This window comes from Pleurodeles waltl, chromosome 7, assembly GCF_031143425.1.
Source record: "Pleurodeles waltl isolate 20211129_DDA chromosome 7, aPleWal1.hap1.20221129, whole genome shotgun sequence".
Lineage (NCBI taxonomy): Eukaryota > Metazoa > Chordata > Amphibia > Caudata > Salamandridae > Pleurodeles > Pleurodeles waltl.
The window spans coordinates 1,463,188,410-1,463,198,924 of record NC_090446.1 but is presented as its reverse complement, the minus strand read 5'-3'; positions in this window follow the sequence as shown (position 1 = coordinate 1,463,198,924).

Sequence of the window (10,515 nt, the reverse complement as noted above, 5' to 3'; positions counted from 1 at the left end):
TCGACTAATTCATTTGCTTCTATGTTCAACCCCACTCGATTTATCTGGTCTTCACCCTTGGATATGTTCTGAGGAGTGTTTAGACTGTCTAACCAATCACGTAACTGCTGAGCTGTTAACCCCTGCAATGAAATGTTACTTGCATTCGGCATTGGTAACTGTTGTACCACGTTACCTGAAGTTTGCGGAGTCAGAAGTCTCAGACTCTGACTTGTATTCGGGCCATTTACTGCATCTGCAAGTGCTACAAGAGGACTAAGATCCATTAAAGGTCTAGATCCATTGAAAGTTTGTCCTGCAGACAATATTAACTGTGCGGGATCACCCACTCCCCTCCTCACAAGACTCTGTGACATCTCATTCTGTTCTCCTGTCTCTGACTTCTTCTGTGCAAATAAGGGTACCGCTGGACTAACAGTAATCGGTAATGATATTACATCCAGAGCTGCTCTAGCACCTGCACCTTGTGTGAGTGCTACCCCCATTACCTGATTCATAACTGGTGTAAGATCTGACTGAGTTCTAGTCAGTGGTGTGAACTTCGGTACACCCTGTGCTTGGGCTGAAGGCAATAACATTGGTGTCGGATCTGTCTGAATCAGAATTGGCTTTGGAAGCACCTGCTCCCTCTGTACCATAATATTCAAGACTGTCTCAAGAATTGGTACATCTGGATCAATTCTCTGCACTGAGGGTGGATGCATCTGTGCCTGAACTACAGTACCTGCACTAGGTGTACTCTGTACTACCCCTGGCAAATGTCCGACCTCTGTCTGTACAGCTCCCTCCGCTCCCTAAGCTTGTGCCATGGCAGCTGTAGGGGGCAGTAGCATTAGTACCTGGCCCCCCCCACATAGGTTGTTGAAGGTGGAGGTCTATCTCTAAACAATTCTGTAATGAGATCCTTAACATCGGAATCATCATCATCTGCATAGGCAGGAAACAATTTCATCTCCTGCAGTGTTGCCATCCTCCATCTCTTTTGCTCTCAATCCCATCTAGCTTCAGCTAATGATTTTTCCACTTTCTTCATCGTCCTCTTAAACTTCATCTCCTGGCGCTGTCTGGCCACTAGCTCCCAGATTGCTAAAGCCTCAAACTGTGCTGGTCTCGGTAATGGCTTCATGTCATATAATGACATTCGCAACTGATCCAAAATTCTCAAATTAAATATTCCATGCTCTGGAAACGCCAACGACCCTGGATTTTTTGTTAACTTGCTCCATTGGTCGGCTCCCCCACTGATACCTTAATGTAAGTAGCGCCCTTCATTGCACTCCTAAATGCCTTGAAAAACTTCATTTTGCATGTTCTATTTACGTTTGATTCAATAAATAAATGACTTTTACTCCCAAGATTCCTTTCCCCTGCTTACTCAACCAATTGCCTCTTACGGACGGCTGCCAATCCAGTCGCGGCTCTTCTCACCTAACAACATATCCCAGCGTGGCACACTCTGACGTCACACTCACACACAGCGGCTGACAAAGTCTTGCGGCTCGTCCTCCTTAACTGGATTCACACAACTAATGCAAAATTATTGTGAGCTTTACCAAAACCCCAATATATAAAACAAACCTGTTGGTTTACTATAGGAAGCAACACAATCGCTTCAGAGACCTTACAGATTTTCACTAATGGCTCTTTTTGCTCATATAGCTATTCCTCTTTCTCAGCCCCCCACATCCGCAAACAAAATTCAACCTGCAAATTTTACTCTCAACTGATCAGTGGGTCTGTTCTGGTGCACATAGAACTCGCCAGATCTCAGTCGAATTTTTCATTTATTCAATTGTCATACACACCGACTTGTTGACCACGCCCGATCAACCTACTAAACCAGACAGATTACATCATATAACCAAGTGTCTCCTACACTTGTCAATATACTCCGGAGTCTTAGAGCACGCAGGGTCAGTACATCACCAACAGCCAGGTGGATAATTTTGAGCACAAAGCGCCACACACATGTGAAGTTCGACGACTTCCCTACTCTCTCACTGCGGAGTACGCACACTCCTACTAACCTCAGCTGGAGTACGCAGACTCCCTACTTTACCTCACATACATCACAATTCACCTGCAATTTGCTTAAGCCTGTGGAAGCACAACCTACCATTTTCATGCTGCCTCAAAATACGCCGAGAACATACCCAACTTTACTAGAAGGATTCAGGATATGGGAAAATCACTTCTGGGCTTCAGGGGACATCATTTTTGCTACAATTGCCATTTCCGAAAAGTAAAATTCAAAATACGAACAACTAATGCTAACTTAAACTAATACTATAACCAAAAATCACCACATAACTAGTTCTCCAAGGAAACTAACCATCAAGCTGCTACCAAAAACTGCTAGCGCGCCTGGTCCTTAGTAAGTAAACTTATGAGGGGACGAGTATAGATCGATGAACCTTTTGAATCGCATGGAGTATCCTAGTCATGCAGTGATTACTAATCCAGTAATCAACATTAATAAAACAATGTCAACAATTGAATAACCAAGAATGGAAACCCTAATTAACAAAAATAACCATCACTCACTGGAAAAAGTGAACAGTTTTTATTCCCTTTTGATTACAATTCTAGGCATAATCTTTATTTGCCTTTTATTAATCAAAGCTTTACTAATCATCACGAAAACAATATTCACCAAAAGAATCATAAGCAATCAAAGCAAATCATACGTCAGCAATTATCAATATTAATAGAGTAATTCAGCAATGCAAATTTGTCAGTCAATTGTCACCGTCAACGTCTCCCCTGTCAGCCTGCCTAACCATGATTAGCATCAGCATGTGGGTCTTCATGCGAAAACAATTTGGATAAAACATTAATTTGGAAAAATATATCTAAGAGAGAAATATCTATTCAGAACAGTGCAGTTGGCACCTAGAAGAAAAGGCACAAAACTTTGTCAGTCACATTTTCATAGCTACCTATCCAGGATGGATTAGCAACGAGTCAGTCTTCGCCCCCAGGTCATCAATAGTCAGCAAAGCATCAGGCTCACAGAGTGCAAGCCCAATTATCAGCGCTTTGGACAGCGTCTCCTGAAGTTATCGACTTTCTCCTCTCCGCTCTGATTTCGCTCCACTTGTCATGACTTTTTACTTCGGTCTCTTAGTCCGTCCCACTAATTGCTAATTGGTTGAACTTATCAGAAGTTATGATTCTAACCTATAGTTCTTGTTTACCAAATCTAAATTTCTGCTTAGGCTTCAAATTCCATTAATTTGATTGGTCCTTCTGTTGATGAGATCATCCAGCTCTTCAGTTAACAAAATTGTTGCATACAAGTCTTTAGTCAATGCCTCTATTGTTCAAGTCCCGGGAAAGTACATTTAGCCTACACTACACATAATTGTATCAAATTGTCTTCATCATCTCCTGTCGGCTGGTACATTTGCAGAATGTTCTAGCAGAACCATCTAAACTCTGCACAGTTCAAGGTCCTTTTCTCCGGTTACCAGTCCTCGCAAGCCTTGTCGACCCTTCATGTTATAAGCAGGCAAGGCCCAGTGAAACCAGGTCTTTGGTTCGGCTAAGTTAGGAATGCGAATTAACACAAAACATAGGTTATACATCCAGTTATGATATATTAATGCATTTTACATGAATTCTTCTCATTATTTAGCATCTTGTTAATACACATGATGACTACTCCCCGTGGGCACATTTTGCTTATACACAGGATTTTCTAATATTAGTTTCTCTATGAATTTATTCCATTAATAAACACGCATTAGTCATTAGAAATTTCTCAAATTAACATATCTGCTCCATCAGTGATATCATCACCATCCTCATATTTTGTTACTATCCCTTTGGGGATTTTTAGGATGTCAGTATTCTCTCTGACCCTATTTATGTTGCTGCCACCATTGATGGGAGCTAAACCCATCTTTTGTCTTTCCCTTTCTATGGCTAGTAGTTGTCTTTCCAAAGCCAATCTTTTGGCTATCCTGGCTAACAGGAGGTCATCTTCATTGAGGCTGCCCTCAATGCTTCCAGAGTTACAGGTCTCCCCTGTGGTAGAACCAGTTTCTCTGACTATTACTTGTGGAGTCAGGGTTTGAGGAACCATGTTCTCCCTGGTTAGGACAGGAGGGGGGAAATCATCCTCCTGCTCACTAACTTCTCCATCTGTAGGATTATCCTCAAAGGGGTGGTCATTTGCAAACTCTGCCAAGAGCTCCTGGAGCTTTACTTTGGTAGGGTTGGACCCAGTCTTTATATTGTTTAGCTTACAGAGAGTCCTTAACTCTGACATCCCTAGATGCAGGTAAAGGGCCAGGTTGAGTTCAACCACCATCTCATCTGTGCTAGACATTATTTCTCCAAAAGGTGGGATTACTTTTTAAGAATCTAAAAACTACTTCTAGAACTTAAATCCAAACTTTTACAAACTTTTAAACTCTAAAAGAAATGCTAACAGGGACTTACACAAGGTCCTAGCAGGACTTTTAAAAATTTAGAAAAATAGCTCAAATTTCAAAAATCAGTTTCTAATGACAATTTTTGGAATTTAGTCGTGTGATCAGGTATTGGCTGAGTAGTCCAGCAAATGCAAAGTCTTAGATCCCACCGTTGATCCACCAATGTAGGAAGTTGGCTATGTATATACTATCTCAAAGTAAGAAATAGTGTGCACAGAATCCAAGGGTTCCCCTTAGAGGTAAGATAGTGGCAGAATTAGCTAATTCCAATGCTCTATTTTGTGGTAGTGTTGTTGAGCAGTAGGCTTATCAGACTGTAGTGTTAAGTATTTGTTGTACACACACAGGCAATACATGAGGAACACACACTCAAAGACTTAACTCCAGGCCAATAGTTTTTATATAGAAAAATATATTTTCTTAATTTATTTTGGAACCATAAGGTTCAAGATTTGAAGTAAATACATAAAACGCAAGGTACTCCACACAGGTAAGTAAACAACTTTGAATTAGAGCAGTAACATAAATAGTTTTAGTTAAAATGGCAAAAACGCTATTTTAAAAATGGAGACAGTGCAAAAAACATCAGTTCCTGAGGAAGCATTGGTTAGTTTTTCAGGTAAGTAAGGCACTTACGAGTTCAAGTTCCTGGGCACAGGCAGCCCACCATTGGGGGTTCCAGGCAACCCCAAAGTCACTGCACCAGCAACACAGGGCCCGGTCAGGTGCAGAGGTCAAAGGAGGGCCCAAAACACATAGGCGCCTATGAAGAACAGTGGTGCTCCGGGTCCAGTCTGCCAACAGGTAAGTACCTGCGTCTTCGGAGAGCAGACCAGGGGGTTTTTGTAGAGCACCGGGGGGACACAAGTAGGCACACAAAACACACCCTTAGCGGCACAGGGGCAGCCGGGTGCAGTGTGCAAAGCGGGCTTCAGGTTTTCAATAGCAATCAAAGGAGAGACCCATGGGTTACTCAAGCGGTGCGCCAGAGCACGGGGGCTTCTCGGGCCAGCCACCGACTGGGCTAGGCAGAGGGTCACCTGATGGTCACTCCTGCACTGGAGTTTGGTTCCTTCTGGTCCTGGGGGCTGCGGGTGCAGTGCTTGGTCCAGGCGTCGGGTTCTTTGTTCTAGGCAGTCGCGGTCAGGGGGAGCCTCTAGATCCTCTCTGCTTGCGTCGCTGTGGGAGTCCAGGGGGTTCGTCTCAGGTTACTCACAAGGTTGCAGTCGCCTGGGAGTCCTCCCTGTAGTGTTGGTTCTCTGGAGCTCGAGCCGGGGGCGTCAGGTGCAGAGGGTGAATTCTCAAGCTTCCGGCAGGAAGAGTGAAGTCTTTCAAAGTTGCAAGAAAGTTGCAAAGTTGTTGCTGTTTGTGAACAGTGCCACTGTTCTCTGGAGTTTCTTGGTCCTTCGGGTTCATGGCAGTCCTCTGAGGCTTTAGAGGTCGCTGGTCCCTTTGAGTCTGGAGACAGGCCGGTAGGGCTGGGGCCAAGTCAGTTGTCGTCTCTGTCGTCTCTGCAGGGTTTTCAGGTCAGCAGTCCTTCTTGTTGTAGGTTGCAGGAATCTGATTTCCTGGGTTCTGGGGTGCCCCTAAATACTAGATTTAGGGGTGTGTTTAGGTCAGGGGGGCAGTAGCCAATGGCTACTGTCCTGGATGGTGACTAAACCTTCTTTGTGCCTCCTCCTTGAGGGGAGGGGGGCACATCCCTAATCCTATTGGGGGAATCTTCCAATCTCAAGATGGAGGATTTTTAAAGGCAGGGGTCACCTCAGCTCAGGAAACCTTAGGGGCTGTCCTGACTGGTGGGTGACTCCTCCTTGTTTTTCTCATTATCTCCTCCAGCCTTGCCGCCAAAAGTGGGGGCAGTGGCCAGAGGGGCAGGCATTTCCACTAGCTGGGATGCCCTGGGGTGCTGTAGCAAAAGGCATGAGCCTTTGAGGCTCACCGCCAGGTGTTACAGTTCCTGCAGGGGGAGGTGGGAAGCACCCCCACACAGTACAGGCTTCGTTCCTGGCCACAGAATGACAAAGGCACTCTCCCCATGTGGCCAGAAACTCGTCTGGTTGTGGCAGGCTGTAAGAAACTGGTCAGCCTAGCACTAGGAGTCGGACTGGTATTCAGGGGGCATCTTTAAGATGCCCTCTGGGTGCATTTTACAGTAAATCCCACACTGGCATCAGTGTGCATTTATTGTGCTGAGTAGTTTCATACCAAACTTCCCAGATTTCAGTGTAACCATTATGGAACTGTGGAGTTTGAGTTTGACAAACTCCAAGACCATATACTCTTTATTGCTACCCTGCACTTACAATGTCTAAGGTTTTGCTTAGACACTGTGGGGCATAGTGCTCATGCACATATGCCCTCACCTATGGTATAGTGCACCCAGCCTTAAGGCTGTAAGGCCTGCTAGAGGGGTGACTTACCTATGCCACGGGCAGTGTGAGCTGGGCTTGGCATTCTGAGTGGAGTGCCATGTTAACTTAGTCATTTTCTCCCCACCAGCACTCAGAAGCTGTGAGGCAGTGTGCATGTGATTGAGTGAGGGGTCCCCAGGGTGACATAAGACAAGCTGCAGCCCTTAGAGACCTTCCCTGGCATCAGGGCCCTTGGTACCAGGGGTACCATTTACAAGGGACTTATCTGGGTGCCAGGCTGTGCCAATTGTGGTAACAAAGGTACAGTTTAGGGAAAGAACACTGGTGCTGGGGCCTGGTGTGCACTTTCAATCATAACTGGCATCAACAAAAGGCAAAAAGTCAGGGGATAACCATGCCAAGGAGGCATTTCTTTACAGTCAGGTTCACACAATTATCGAGTTTCAACACAAAAAGCCAAAATAGATGATTTTCAAACTATCATCAAGAATACTGAGTATAATTATTTCCCTAACCATTCCTATCTCAAATACCACAAGACACACAAATTCACATGACCAATAACTTTCTACAAACATATAATAGCAAACAATTGTCAACTCTCAATTGTACCGCCACCAAAACGTGGCATTATATCTAAATCCAGGTAAGTTTGAAATCATGCATTCCCTATCAAAATGCCCAATAATGTCCCTAAACTGCAGTTCTCCAACCACATAGGCTATACCATTACTCATATGAATATTTCTTAGTATCAACTCAAAAATATCACAACTTCCATCCAAGAAAATAGTCTAAGGTGGTCCAGCAATGTTATCATACACTTCTAATCGCACATACCCATCCTTACAAAAAGTAGTGTAACTCATGTTCCAAATTGAGGCCCAATTCAGTTGCTCTTGATCTACTTATCCATTAGGCTTCCTCTTGTCTAAGCTTGAGTTCAGTATCACCCTCTCTGGTGTTTGTAACACTTCTTTGGATTCCATGAAACTTAAACTCCATATTATCAGGATGACAATCTTTTACATGTAGAGCCAGAGGAAAACGCTCATCTATATTCATCACTGCTTTACAATGTTCCAGCATCCTCAATTTCAACTCTCTGTTGGAACTCCCAACATAAATCTTAGTGCAATTGCAGATAATTACATAGACCAAAAAACAGCTGTTTTCAGTTGATAAACTGCTGTACACAGTACCATTTCCCGGTATTATAACTGCATTTTTCTAACTCGCTCAGACTATAGCTTCACATAAGGCATCCTCCACAATTTAAAAAAAAACCTTTGGTTGATCAGGCAGTCATCATTGATTAGAACTTCTTAATGGCTCAAGATAATTTCTCATTATTTTGTCCTGAATAGTAGGGCCTCTTTTATACATGATGCTAGGTTTATCGGCAATTACATTCAATAGTCCTGGAACACCCTTAAGAAGAAACCAGTTCTTATATAGTATCTTGTAGATTCACCTGTGTTCCTGGCTATATGTCGTCACTAATGCCATTCTATTGTGTTGTGCCCTATTTGAAGATTTAGTTTTTTAAAATCAATGTATCATTTCTATTCCTGTTGCGATCCTCTGGTGCTTTCCTCCGTATATCAACTTGATAGCCTCGATCCTTAAGTCTGTTCTTAAGATTAACCAAACCTTCTACAAAATCATGTCCCTGACTACAATTTCTACAACCCCTGACCATCCCTCCATAACAGATTCCATTAATCACACTGGATAGATGAGCACTTCAAGCACGTAAGATACTATTTGTGGCCTTATCCTTCTGATACAACTTACTTTGAAAAGTCTCACCCATCACATACAATTGAACTTCCCAAAAGTTAATACTATCAGGATTGTGACACATAGGCCCTCATTACGACCCTGAGGGATGGTGATAAAGTGGCGGTAATACCGCCAGCAGGCTGCTAGTGAGTACCGCCAAATTATGACCATGGCAGTGATATCTCAGATAGACAGCCAATGTACCACACTGACCGCCAGGGCGGAAACAACAGCCAGGCGGAAGACAAAGTTCTGCCCACCATATTATGATACAGCACACCGCCACCTTTTCTGGGGTGATACCAATGCCATCAAAAGCCTGGCAGAAACAGAGCACAGAAGTCAAAGGACTCACCATTGGAGACACAGGGAAGAACCACACCGCCATGGAATCAGAACTGCAAGTCTTTCCACTGATCTTCTACGTCATGCTCCACCACGAACACCAACGACGGCGAAGACGATGACGGTGAGTACAGCCTAGCACACAAGGGAGGGGGGGAAGCGAGCGTGACACACACACGCACAACACACACCCTGCACACACACATGCCATACACACAACCAGCCGCACAAGAAAACAATTTGTTCCCGATAATTAGCTGAATAATGCAAGGACAACAGGAATTGACTAAAGTGATTGTAATAAGATCAATATCAAAACTCAGAAGTCGATGTGGCAATGCAACAGATATGTACAAATGTACAAAAAAGGGACACTGCCCAGTCCATAGTTCACAGGGGCTACATGGCCACAGTCAAAGCCCAAGGCCCCACTCGATCCCTGCACCAATCTGGAGAGAACACTGCAGGGGCATCAGTTGGCAAATAGGCAGGTGCCTCGGGGTGGCACCTCAGCCGGATGCAGAAACAAGACCACTGGTTCTGGAGGGGCCGACATGCCCTGTGCTTGGTCCTGGGGATTGATAGGCCACAGTCTCTGAAGTGGGTGTCTTTCCCACTGGTCCTGGAGGGGGCAACATGTCCTGTGCTTGGTCCTGGGGAGTCCAAAGCCACAGTCTCTCAAGTGGGTGTCTTCCCTGCTGGTTCTGGAGGGGGCAACATGCCCTGTGGTTGGTCCTGGGAAGTGCAAGGCCACAGTCTCTCAGGTGGGTGAATACCCCACTGGTTCAGTTGGGGGCAGGCCACACAGCAGCCCATGGAGGCTGGATCATATGGTGTCCACTGGCGGTGACGGCTGCACTGTGGTGGTGGTCTTGGGAGGTTCCTGCTCAGCCCCTGCACCCTCTGATGGCTGCACTGTGGTGGTGGTCGTGGGAGGCTCCTGCTCAGCCCCAGCACCCTCCGATGGCTGCACTGTGGTGGTGGTCGTGGGAGGCTCCTGCTCAGCCCCTGCACCCTCTGATGGCAGCACTGTTTTGGTGGTTGTGGTGGTGGTTGAGGGCAGCTCCTGCTCAGCCTCTGCATTCTCTGACGGCTGCACAACCACAGCTGGCGGTGGGGGCTCTGTGACTGCTGCTGTGCAGGCTCCTTCCCCTTCTTGGTGGCTGGTGCAGGCTCCTTCCCCTTCTTGGTTGCTGGTGCAGGCTCCTTCCCCTTCTTGGTGGCTAGTGCATGCTCCTTCCTCGTCTTGGTGGCTGGTGCAGGCTCCTTCCCCTTCTTGGTGGCAGGTGCAGGCTCCTTCCACTTCAGTATTTGTGGCCTTGAATCCTTTCTACTACGAGTAGGTGCTGCTGAAACTCGGCCTGTGGACTGTTTGTCTGAGGTGCTTGGCTGGGTCCTTGATACCCTGGCCATACGTGCAGGATGGGGGGGAGGGGTAGGAAAGAGGTCAATCTGAGGAAGCTTTTTAGGGACATTGGGGCAGGAAGAGGATAAGTATTGGGAGTGGAGGATGAGGTGGTGGTTGTTGGAGGTGTCTGTCGGCTGGATTTGGGTGCAGGTGCATGGGTTGT